General features: G+C 43.5%; 1 pseudogene; it reads right to left on the bottom strand.

The window, feature by feature from the left end:
• Positions 1–10,657: 10,657 nt before the first annotated feature.
• Positions 10,658–10,755, bottom strand: LOC122702342 (annotated as a pseudogene).
• Positions 10,756–13,223: the final 2,468 nt, after the last annotated feature.

Below are 13,223 nucleotides of genomic sequence, written 5' to 3'. Positions count from 1 at the left end.
CCACGAATCACGAGAAATAACACATGCTGGTGGTCTTACACCTTTGCCTTTGGAGTGGTTTGGTACACCAAAAAAGCTGACAAATGCACCCCGTAAGTGTTAGGAGCTCCTGGTTTATGATCTTATGTGTCTCCTTACTCAACCTAGGAAATGCACACATTCACAACATGAATGAATTCATTAGTAGTCCTGGTGAATTATAATTATGTACCCTGGCTCTCTAAGGCAATGTACACCTTTGGCCCAAAGAAAGAAGTTCTAAGAATAAAGAGTTTGATGACTTCTACAGAAAATCTTACATTCAGAGGGAGGTTCTGATCAAAGAAATAAGAAAAAGACATGAAGGCAAGCAGCAGACTCTTTTTTTTTTTTTTTTTCTTTTTTTAAGCATTCTCCTTTTATTTATCTTTTTCTTTTGGCCGAGTCTCACAGAATTGAGATCTTAGTTTCCAGACCAGGGATCAAACCCATGCCCCCTGCAGTGGAAGCACAGAGTCTTAACCACTGGACCACCAGGGCAGTGCCAGTAATAGATTCTTGATTAAGGAAAATAGCATCAAACTCTGAAAGTCTCTCTTGCCTACGCAAATTTCATCACACATATATGGAATATTCTAAATCCCTTCCCCAGCAGGGTGATGTCCTGGCAAAGGCATAAACATTAGAGTCACAAGGGTTGAATTCAAGTCCCTCTATGTCTCAAGTCCCTCTGTGTCCACTAGCAAGGCTCATAACTTCTTTCCTCATCCGTAAAATGAGGGAATTGGACCACATTATTTCAAAATCCTATTAAGTTCTGTAACTCCATGTCTCTTACATATAATTCCTAAACCTGCCTGTGTATCAATGTCACTTGGGAAGCTTTATAAATCCACAGCTCCCAGGCCTCCTTCCCACAAATCTGAAGAGAAATCTAGGAATGCTATAGTTTTAGAAAACCCCAAAAGGTAGTTCTGATGCAAAGCTCCATTTGGGAGCTGAGCTACCCTACAGAAACTTCATCTGCTATTTAGTTTCATATACCACCTACAGAAACATATTTTCCAATGGGAATATGTCTCCAACTTCATAAAAATGGCTAAAGGGAATTGAGGGTTTATTTTACATAAAGTCACCTTAGGGGCACTTTGCTGGAACACATCTATTGCTCAAATATGGAAATTATCTACAGAGTTTTTTATTTCAGTATCTTATAGTACCACTATTTTAAGCATGTGATTTGGTATAATCTTGGCAAAAATGCTTTCCACAGAAACTTATCTTAGTTTTTTTTTAATGGAAATCAGAGAAAAAAACAATTATTTCATGTAAAAATATTTACAGCCACTACCCAGGGAAATACGTATACAGAACTTCAGGGTAAGATATACCTCTGTGGCACAAACCAAGAGCTGGATAAAATGTACCATCTATACTGATGAAAGTATTTGCAGGGCAGCAGAGGAGACATAGAGAACAGGCTTATGCACACAGGGGCTGGGGTGGAGGTAAAAAAGAGAGGGTGGGACGAATGGAGAGAGCAGCATGTAAAACAGATAGCCATTGGTAATTTGCTTTTTAACTCAGAAAACTCAAACTGGGGCTCTGTGACAACCCAGGCGGGGCAGGAGGTGGAAGGGAGGCTCAAGAAGGAGTGGACAAATGTGTGCCTATGACTGATCCATGTTGAAGTATAGCAGAAACCAACACAATATTATAATTATCCTTCAATTAACAATAAATAAGGGCAGGGGGAAGTACCATCTACCCACAGATACACACTGTAGTTGCCTGCCAACCCTCACACTTTTCTCATTAGCAGAACCTACCTATTTCCAGGCAGCAAATCAGGATGAGTCTAGATCAGTTGTGGACAATCCTAGCATTTGCCTTGTCAAGATAATGATTTTTGCAGCCCCTCTTGCAGCTAGGAACAGCTATGTGATCCAGACTACACAATGAGATCTGAGAGCCAGTGAGTTCGTGGACTTCGCAGAAAAATTATTTTGCTCTTCAATAAAAAGATGATCCTTTTTGTCAATCAAATTACAGCAGCCATATGGTGACCATGAGGCATTAAAGATGAGGCCCCAGTTCCATACGCAGAGATGGCAAAATGGAAAATCAGAAAGAGCCTGATGACATTTGGAAGCCACCACTCTAAGCATGGGCTTCCCTGGTGGCTCAGTGATAAAGAATCCTCCTGCCAATGCAGGAGATGCAGGTTTGATCTCTGGGTTGGGAAGATCCCCTGGAGAAGGAAATGGGAACCCACTCCAGTATTCTTGCCTGGGAAATCTCATGGACAGAGGAACGTGGCACACAGCCCATGGTGTCCCAAAGAGTCAGACATGACTTAGTGACTAAGAACAACAGTAGCAACTCTAACCACAGAACTCCTAACAGCAGACCTCTTGTGATGTGAGACAACGATCTTTGTTGTTCAAGTCACTGTGAGCCTCAGTTTTGATTACTTGCAACATACGTCTTAACTCAACCAGTTTGTAGGCGGAGTGAAGAATAATCTACAGGCGGCAACTAGGCATATTTGGAGTCTGAATTCCATGCTATCACAGTGTAGGGAAATAGCTGTTACCAAGAAAGAGGTATTTCAATAACTGCTTAAGGTTGGCCAAAAGATGGGAGGGAAAGGAGAGGGCAGTTGTAGTTTTTGAGGAGAAATCTTGAAACTGAGAGAAAAGAAAGAGAAGGTTTCACATTTATCATCTGACACTATAGCAGGATAGTCTTGACGATGAAAATGTATGAGAATTCTTTTTTCAAAAAAAGAAAAAAATCTAAGTCAAAAAATTGCAGGAGTCACCAGAACCCGCTTTACACATTCAACAACATTCATCATTCTCACTCACTGCCCTTCCTGAAGGCTCTCTCTGTGATCGTGTGTCCTGCCAGTTGCTCCAGCCCAGAAGATGCTTCATCTCAGATCATGTGCACTCATTCTGGCACCGAGGCTGGCTCCTGGTTACTGGAGCCTGGGTCCCTTTGACTTCAGTGGTGCTTGCTGCTAGTCAGTCTTTCGAGTCCCTTGGGATTCTGAAAGCCACTTCAGTATAAGTTCTCACATCTGGAACTGGTTTCTGGAAGTATCAAGAAATGCAAGAGACAGGGATTTCCTTGGTGGTCCAGTGGATGGGACTCCATGTTCCCAATGCAGGGGTTCCATCCCTGGTCAGGGAACTAGTTCCCACACGCCACAGCTAAGAGTTTGCATGCTACATCTAATATCTTGATTGCCACAATTAAAGACCCAGTGCAGCCAAATAAATAAATAATTATTTTTTAAAAAATTTTAAAAAAAAATGCAAGACACACACTATATCCTCTCTCTCTCCACTCTCATTCTCTCTAACACTTGAGGAAATTAAAAGAACCTCTTGGTGTATAGTACATTGGCACATCAAAGTCCCCAAAGGAAAATATTTGAATTTCTTCCATCTATTTTCCTCTCCTGTTCTTTATGCTTCTCGATGAGAAGAAAGGTAGAGCTTACATTTTATGTCAACACAAAAGGCCTCCGTTTGTGTGCATTACTTATTAAAGTATTCAGCGATTCGATGTCAAGGTATGTATTATACATACTTTTTTTCCTAGGCCATTATCAGCTTTCTTACAACACTATTATTCTTCAGCCCAGCTAATGCTTCTGTCAAAGATTTAGCAACAAGCATGGAAAATGTCAAACAGTGGGGAAGCGACCTAGCTGTTTCCACAGCCGCACAAAAAGCATGAGTTGTCTTTTATGGAAAAGCAGCATAATTCGCATGGCGACGGATGTTTAATCAGGGGACAGAGTAGTGGGATGCTGTATTTGTTTTTCTCTGCACACCTGAGTCCATCTCCTCTGAATAGGTTTCCTTTCTTCTCTTACTTAATAAAATAGGGCCTATGTTGTTATCGCTGCACCCTCTCCCCAGGTGGTATCTGGCTTGGAACACGACAGAAATCAGCCGAGAAAACTCAGTCCTGTTCTGTCTGCAGAGCAGTGTGATAAGATTTAAGGAGCACTAAAAGGCTCCTCTGGAGAAAAATATTTTCCCAACCTGCTTACCAGGGTGCCTGAAATTACAACCCTTCTGCTTTAAGGCACTGAGAGCCTCCATTAAAATGCAAATATGTTAGGTGAGTTATTTTATCAAACTATCACATCTTAGCTTGAATTAGTTTATGGCTTAATTCAAAATCCTGAAGGGATGGGACCCAGTTTGGATGAGAGCAAAGATGCTATGGTAGTGCAGGATTTATAACGTGTTGCCTAGGGAGCAAGCCTGGGTCAGCGGCACAAAGAGGAGGGCAGAATACAGTCTGAAGGCACCAACGATGAGGTCCAGAGGGAACACACACAGGCGAATGCTCTCAACAATCTTCGATGAGCAACAGGCTGGCCCACGGGGTCAAGAAGCTGCCATCCTCAAACTTCAAAAAGATAAATACGAGAGTCATTGTCATAGGGAAAGGATGTGTGGACACGGGGGGCAGGTAGGACTGGTCAGGAGATTGGGATCGACATATATGCACGGCCATGTGTGAGACAGAGAGCTAGTGAGAACCTGCCATATAGCTCAGGGAGCTCGGCTCGGGGCTCTGAGAACCTCGAGGGGCAGGATGAGGGGACTCGGGGAGGGAGGTCCCCGAGGAGGGGATGTTATGTATACATATAGCTGATTCACTTTGTTGTGCAGAAACCAACACAACATTAGAAAGCAACTATCAGTTCAGTTCAGTCGCTCAGTCGTGTATGACTCTTTGTGACCTCATGAATCACAGCAAGCCAGGCCTCCCTGTCCATCACCAACTCCCAAAGTTTACTCAAACTCATGTCCATTGAGTCGGTGATGCCATCCAACCATCTCATCCTCTGTCGTCCCCCTCTCCTTCTGCCCTCAATCTTTCCCAGCATCAGGGTCTGTTGCAGTGAGTCAGTTCTTCACATCAGGTGGCCAAAATATTGGAGTTTCAGCTTCAGCATCAGTCTTTCCAATGGATCTTTAGGACTGATCTCCTTTAGGATGGACTGGTTGGATCTCTTTGCAGTCCAAGGGACTCTCAAGAGTCTTCTCCAACACCACAGTTCAAAAGCATCAATTCCTCAGCGCTCAGCTTTCTTTATAAGTCCAACTCTCACATGACCACTGGAAAAACCATAGCCTTGACTAGACGGACCTTTGTTGGCAAAAGCAACTACACCCCAATTCAAAAAAGAAGAAGCGTCAATGTGCAGATGGCTTCATTTCTCCCCACTTGGACTGGCATTCTTGGTTGGATTTCCTTATCATTTCTTCCCTGTCTGAGTATGCTCAGGCCTCCTACCCGCTCCCTCCCCAGGGGTTTCAGAGGCTGCATAAAGCCTATGGCAGACACTCCCTGTGCTCACCAATACTTCCATCTCTCCCTCATCTGGCCCCCTGGAAGTTCATCACAGCCATATGATCCCACTGTGGTCAATGAAACACAAGCAAAAATGGTTTGTGTTACCTCCAGGCAGGAGCACTTCAAAACTGAATCACGGTTTTCCCATGATCCCTTCTCTTGCCAGGGTAAACTCTGAAGCACAGTGAACTTAAGGAAAGATGCTACAAGGTTAAAGCAGCCAAGAATGGTGGACACAGAGGACAGCTACCTGCTGAGACCTGAAGATGACTATAATTAAGTAGGAATAAATTCCTATTTTTTAAACCACTGATATTCTGGTGTTATTACTTCAACAAAACCTAGCCTATCCTGGCTGATCCAAACTTCACAAATAGCACCTCAGGAAATCCCATGACTTTCTCTATTACCATATATTCATTATTCAATAAATATTTATTGAGCACCTACTATGTGCCAGATAATATCATAGGTACTCCGGATTTAGTAGTAACAGTAAAGTTACCAACAGCAAAGGACCAAGTCAAGTCCCTGGATTCATGAAGGTTATATTCTAGTCAAAGAAGATTATAAATAAGTTTGTTAGCAATAAGTTTGGCTGAACATAGCAGAAAACCCAAATAATACCAACTGAAGCAAATCAGAGGTCTAGTTTCCCTCACATGAAATAAGACTGCATGCGAAGTCATTTCAAAGTGTCTGACTCTTTGTGGCCCGATGGGCTATAGCCCTCCAGGCTCCTCGCTCATGGGATTCTCCCAGCAAGAATGCTGGAGTGAGTTGCCATGCCCTCCTCCAGGGGAGCTTCTTGACTCAGGGATCAAACCCACATTTCTTATGTCTCCTGCCTCGGCGGATGGGTTCTTTACCACCAGCACCACCTGTCGTGTTGTTAGGTTAGTTGCTCAGTTGTGTCTGACTCTTTGCGACCCCATGGACTGTAGCCCGCCAGGCTCCTCTATCCATGGAATTCTCCAGGCAAGGATACTGGAGTGGGTTGCCATGCCCTCCTCCAGGAAAGCTCTCAACTACATGTTATTATTTATCATCTTCCTGCCTTATTCAGGTCAAAACTCACTCTCTCCTAAAACCTCCCCTCCACACCCCAGCCTTCATTTATCTACTTTATCGAACTCGATTTTTATTTACTATTCATAACATGTGATCTGCATCTGAGAACAAGCCGTTCTGTTCTCTAATTGCTGGTATCACTCAATCCGGCACTTGAATCCACACTAATTACTGTATGCTAATATATAAAATCATGCCTTGTCCTAATTCTTCTTACATGTGCCTTAACTCTTCTCTCCAACTATATATACTAGGAGACACCCCCCCATATGCCAATTTATACTTCTCTCACATCTTCACAGTAGAGAGGGTGATGCTGGACACACAATAAAGATGCACTGGGAACTAGGGTCCTTTTATCGGGAGAACTCTAGAAATCTTGCGCATTGAGGACCCAAACAGAAATGGAAACAAGCTTCAGAATTGCAATTGACATATAAATCTCTAGTTAAACCAACTTTTCTCTGGGCAGGACCTATGCTATCCTGGGGAGAAGACAGTCACGTATTAGCTTCTAGAAGGTCTCCAAAATATTTTAAGAAATAGTCTGATTTATTCAAGATTAAAACTCCCAACAGAAACCTGATCCTCAGGCCTCCTGGGCTAGCTGAGGTACCTGGCTCTCAAAAGATATGGGCTCCTTCAGATCATTAGCCCAGGGCCTCTCCAGCTAGAGAGAGAAAAACTTTAAGCAGACCTATGAGCCTGCAAAAAAGTTACCCTGCCCTGAACCCACTGTCCGTGGCTTTGGGGGATTCCCTGAGAGGAAGAGGGCTTCCCAGGTGGCGCTAGTGGTGAAGAACCCACCTGCCAACACAGGAGACCTAAGAGACGTGGTTCAACCCCTGGGTCGGGAAGATCCCCTGGAGGAGGGCAAGCAACCCACTCCAGCATTCCTGCCTGGAGAATCCCATGGACAGAGGAGCCTGGCGGGCTACAGTCCAAAGGGCTGCAAAGAGTCGGACATGGCTGAAGTGACTGAGCACACACTCACTAAGACGAAGAAATGGCCACACGCAGAACCAGTGGGAACTCTACAGTGTAGAGCAGACTGGGTTGCCCATCAAGCAGCCTCTTGGCACATCCTCTTCACACCGCTAACACTGCTGAGGCGCAGGAGAGACTGGGATGGAGAACCAGGGTCAGCAGCCAGACCGCCAGAATCCAAACCCCAGCTCAGATGCTCACTGCCTGTGTGGCTTCGAGCTGCTTTACCCAATCTGTGCCTCTGTTTCTTCATCTGGAAAGTGGTAAGTATAATAGCCTCTGAGTCTTCTGGTGGTTATAAGGATTAAAAGGTTTTAACTTGTTACAGTGTTCAGAACAATGCCTGGTTGTAAACATCATGCAAGTGTTTGTTAAAAAATTTTTAATTGTACTTATTTATTTATGTGTGTACATATGTATTCGCGTTGAGCATTTCTACTAAATTTCCAGGAACTGGGAAGACAAAGATGAACAGAACTTAGGTCTTCCTTTTGCGAAACTCAGTTTATTGAATAGATTTAACAGCTCTAGGAGAGATATTAGCAACATGCTGGGAAGCACAGAGGAGGGAGTGATTGACTCTGTTGGGGGGTGTAACAGGAAATGCTACCCAAAGCTGGAATTTGAAACTGAGTAAGATACAAGGCACATATAGAATAGTCCAGACAGCAGTGATGAAAAACGGTAAAAGATGGGGTGGGCCGAGGAGGCAGGAGCCAATCCCAGAGCAAAGACACCTGGGGCCAATCTCGTACACCTGCAGACCCTTCAGGAGTTTACAGCTTGAGTAACGCAGCCAGTTTGTACTTCCAAAACCATCATTTTCACATTAATATGAAGAATGGACTGGAGTGGGAGGAGAATAGAGAAAGGGACAACAATTGGAAGAAGCCAGAGGAGAAAAAATGAGGCCAGAGCTGGTGCAGGTGCAATGAGATAAGAGGAAAGAAACAGAGAAATCTCAGGGCACAGAATTGAGCAGATGTGTGAAGGCCTGTTTGGGATGGGAGAAAGAGGGAAGGCTCAAGGGATTACTCCCAGCTGGCCAGCTCTGATGCCGGGATGGAGGAGATCCTATCAAGGAGAAGGAATGCAGGGGACAGAAGAGATCTGGGGGGAGAAGAACATAATAAAACCCATTTACAAGGATTCGGATGCACCCATAATGCCCACTGTGTGTGTCTGAGTGTGTGTGTGTTAGTCGTGCAGTCATGTCCGACTCTGTTTCTCTGGGACTGGAGCCCACCAGGCTCCTCTATCCCTGGAATTCTCCAGGCAAGAATACTGGAGAGGGTTGCCATTTCCTCCTCCAATAAGCAGCTAGAAGCCCAGGTCCAGAGTTGAGCAACGAAATCACAAATGGAGACAAACAGCTAGGTGGGTACCCCGGCACGCAGGTCCAGGGTAGAATCAAGGCTGTAGGTAGTAAGGTGGCCAAAGGAGAGAGACCCGACTCGGGAAAGAGCCGGGAAAGAAACTGCCTTAACTTTTTAATATGGGCTCAGTGATAAAAAGCAAGAGGAGAGACAGGGAGCATGAGAAAGCGGTACAGAAGCTGAGACTCACAGGACCTCGCAAAGATATGACATTGCCCTGGTGCTGGCATCACAAGCCCGCCTGACCTCACCTGGACTGAAGAGAACGTGTCTGTGCTGGTCACTGTCCACTCCTGGGTCCATCGGCTGCCCTTCCCTGTTCAGCCTGACTCTGGCAAATTACATTTCTCAGGCTCCTTTGCCAACTGGCTTCCTGTTAATTTCTGGCAAAGAGAGGCACCCAGGAGGAGACTGGGAAGAGGAGGATAGTAAACTTCAGGCTGTCCTCTTCACTTTCCTTCCCTACCCCGGGCCCCAGCTCTGCCTTCTGTGGCTTTTCAGCAGACCTCTGCTTCTGGTTCCCTCAGGTCTGGGAATGTTCCCTCCTACTTCTTCGGTCCCTCCAGCCGTGTGTGGGTGGGGAGGAGCAGCTTGCTGCTGTTGCTCATCTCTATGTCATCTCACCAGCCCACTTGGCTTTTCAGGGCTTTCAGCACCTCCTAACTAGTTCCCGAATGGATTCCCGCTTGTTGAAATCACTGGCGCAGGTTCTTCGCTTCTTGTGGATCCCTGATTGATAAACACGTACTGATAATACATCATTTTCTCTCCCCATAACTTATTTTGGGCTTCAGAATCCTATTCAGGCTGGGATTATCCAAACTGATATTAACAAAGCCTTCAATTTGAAAATTAAAGGGGAAAGTAATTTCAAAAGAGGCAATAGATGAAGATAAAAGCTGAAATAAATACATTGTAAAACATTAAGCTGTAGAATGATAAATTAGTTCAAATGTTGGTTTTTTGATAAGACTACTAAAATAAACAAACCTCGGACAAATATAATTAAGGGGAGCATTTTTAATTAGAAATGAGAAAGGAGATAGAGCAAAATACAGAAAATAGATTTTTTTTTCTCTAAACCCAAAGAGAATGTTATGCACACTTGTAGGCAAACAAGCCGAAATGTTCCATAAAATGAATAATTTCTAGAAAGATATAGATTACTAAAAATAACTCAAGAAATATAAATCAGAACAGAATAATACGCAAGGAAGAAATTGAAGAAATTATTTGATAACAAACAAAAAATGCAACTTGTCCCAATCTTTCCACCAGAACAATTTTCATCCTTTTAAGAAACAGATGGTTTCGACATTGTATAAAACATCCAGAATGCAAAAAGAGGTAAGACTACGTTAATGTCCATTAAGCAAGCATGATCTTCTTCCTAAACTCTGATAACAATAAAACAGACAAAAAGAAAATTATAAGCACCTATCACAAGTGAGGGGCTTCCCTGGTGGCTCAGTGGTAAAGAATCTGTCTGCCAGTGCAAGAGACACGGGTTCAATCCCTGGTTCGAGAAGATCCCCTGGAGAAGCAAATGGCAACCTACTCCAGTATTCTTGCCTGGGAAATCCCATGGACGAAGGAGCCTAGCAGGGCTACAGTCCATGGGGTCGCAGAGTTAGACTGCGCACACAATCACACATCACAGGTAAATATGGATATGAAAAGCTTAAATAAAAGTCTCCCTATGAAACTTGTTTTACCATAATGCTTTAGAGGGAACAATATGTTGGGCTTTTTGTTTTTTGTGGGGTTTTTTGGTAACAGCTTCACTGAGATATATAATTCTTATGCCATTTGTTGTTGGTGTCCAGTCTCTCAGTCGTGTCTGAATCTTTGCCACAAAAAATATAAAATACTTTATGAATTTATCCTTGCACAGGGGCCACTCTACTCTCCTCTATGTCGTCCCCATTTTAGTAGATGTCCTGCTGAAGAGAGCACAGGGGATGATCACTTTATAAGTTATGTTGAAAGAAATTATGATAGATGATCACTTTGGACATTATAGAAATAAACCACCATTGGACAGAACTAGTATAACTAATATCAAAGGGCAAATATCATCTAAGAAAATCTTTGCAGCAAATATTCATGCCTATGTTGTGCTTATTATTATTAATATGCTTGCTTATACATATTGATACCAAAACATGAACATCCCAAGTAAACTAGCAGAGAAGTGGATAAGACAATTCATAAAAACAGAGATACTGCTAGTAAACAAGCATGTGGGAAAACATCCCGCTTTGCTTGTAATCAAAGAAATGCCCGCTCAAACAATGTGTCTTATCCTTAGATGAACTTAGATGAACTTCAGAAACTACCCAGTATTACAACACTGTGGTAAAGAGGTCCCCACACACACTGTGGGTATTCGATAAACTGATATCAACTCTTGGCAATACATATCACGAACCACCTTAAAATTCCATAATATCTCTTTACCCTAAGGAACTTTCAAAGAATAAAAATTAAAACTATACGAGAGACTTCCCTAGGAGTCCAGTGGTTAAAACTCCATGCTTCCAAGGCAGGGGACACAGGTTCCACCCCTGATCATGGGGCTAATATCCATGTGCCACGTGACCAAAAAAAAAAACCCTATATGAGATATTCATTGCAATGTTATGTCTAGCAACCAACACAAATAAATAAATAAAAGGCCATTTAAATCCAACAACAGGAAGATTATTAATGAAGGGATATAAATTATTGTTTAAAACTATAATAAAGCCTACAGTTTATCAAGCACCTTCACATACACAACTCCTTTCAGTTCTCAATGATCCCAGGATGTAGCAAGACTCAGAAACATTAAGTGATTTGCACAAAAATCTCACAAATTTTGTGGATCTCAAACACCTGCTACCAAATTCCAGACTTTCTTGATGTTAAAGTAGGTGGCTGTGAATATCTGCCCTGAGCCTCAGGTTCCTCATCTAGAAAACAAGACTAATCAGAATACCTAAATAGTGGTTATAAGAATCCAATGAAACTTTTCAGTGGCTGTCAGCTCTTAGCACAGGGTATGGTTCACAGTAGCACTCTGTGTTTTAAGAATTATGATCATACCAAGTTTTATCAATTCAATACACCTTCAGCAATATAAACATGTCTGCAAGTCGATGAGGACCAGAAAGAGGAAGGAATAATGAAAATGTATGCTTCATGAGTAAGGCGAGAGCAAAAGAACCTTCTCCCTTTCTGGAATTAATTTGGCTTTAGTATAGTAAGTGGAAATTGGGGGGGAAACAAAATTAGAATATGCAAAATTCTCCTAAAAGGAACTGGTTTCTCTGGGGGAGCCTCACATTAAATCTGGGATCACTGCCTCTGGGATACTTTGAAATAATAAACTCAGCATATGAGCCCCCTGGAGACACCGTGTGTTGCAGGGAACCGGCCAGGGGATGGCGCTGTTTCACTTGCCCAAAGGACCGAGGAGGCATTTATTGGCCTCAATAATATACTGGGCTTCCCCTGGAAGCTCAGCTGGTGAAAGAATCCACCTGCAATGCAGATCCTGGTTCGATTCCTGTGTGGGGAAGTTCGCCTGGAAAAGGGACAGGCTACCCACTCCAGTACTCGGGCCTCCCTGATGGCTCAGACGGTAAAGAATCCACCTGCAATGCGGGAGACCTGGGTTCGGCCCCTGGGATGGAAAGATACTCTGGAGAAGGAAACGGCAACCCACTCCAGTATTCTTGCCTGGAGAATCACATGGACAGAGGAGCCTGGCAGGCTATAGTCCACGGCGATGCAAAGAGTCAGACGTAACTGAGCGACAAAGCACAGTACAACAATAATATTCTAGTGCTTGTTGCTCAGTCTTCCTTAAAGATTACTCCTTTTCTTTTTTCCTCCATCTTAAAACTGAGACTCAGAAGCTTCTCAAGCAAATCTCCAGGTAGTTGATAAATAGATCCAAGTCTGCTCCCGATGAACAGCAGCATTCCAGGTGAGACGCTCTGCAGTGAAGAAGTTCATCTGCAGAACCAAGGAAAGCATGGTTACTTCTCCCTTTGGTCATATGACTAGAATCTACCATCCATGTTCAGCAAAGACTTAGCAGGTGTTAGCTCCCCAGGTTTTTAAACCTACAAACTGGGAACAACTCAAACCACGGGAGACAGGCTTCAGAGTAATAAGGGGAGAAGTTAGAGGATTCCTTGGCTTTCCCTCCCAAAAGTCAGCAAGGCCTGAAAAATCACTACAAAGGCATAGGTAGAAAGTAACTCCAGTCTTGGTGCCTGCACCATGACAGGCTTGTGAAGGACAAGTGGGAACCGGTATAGATGAGGCATAGAAATGAAGTCGATCCAGGCTGTCTCGAGCTTGAATCATGAGCAACTGCCTACATGAGTCAGAACTTATGCAGTTGGTATTTGAGCTCCAATAAAGGAAGTG

Source organism: Cervus elaphus, chromosome 10 (assembly GCF_910594005.1).
Source record: "Cervus elaphus chromosome 10, mCerEla1.1, whole genome shotgun sequence".
Classification (NCBI taxonomy): domain Eukaryota; kingdom Metazoa; phylum Chordata; class Mammalia; order Artiodactyla; family Cervidae; genus Cervus; species Cervus elaphus.
The sequence above is the reverse complement of the archived record's forward strand: the minus strand, read 5'-3'. Positions and strand labels throughout refer to the sequence as shown.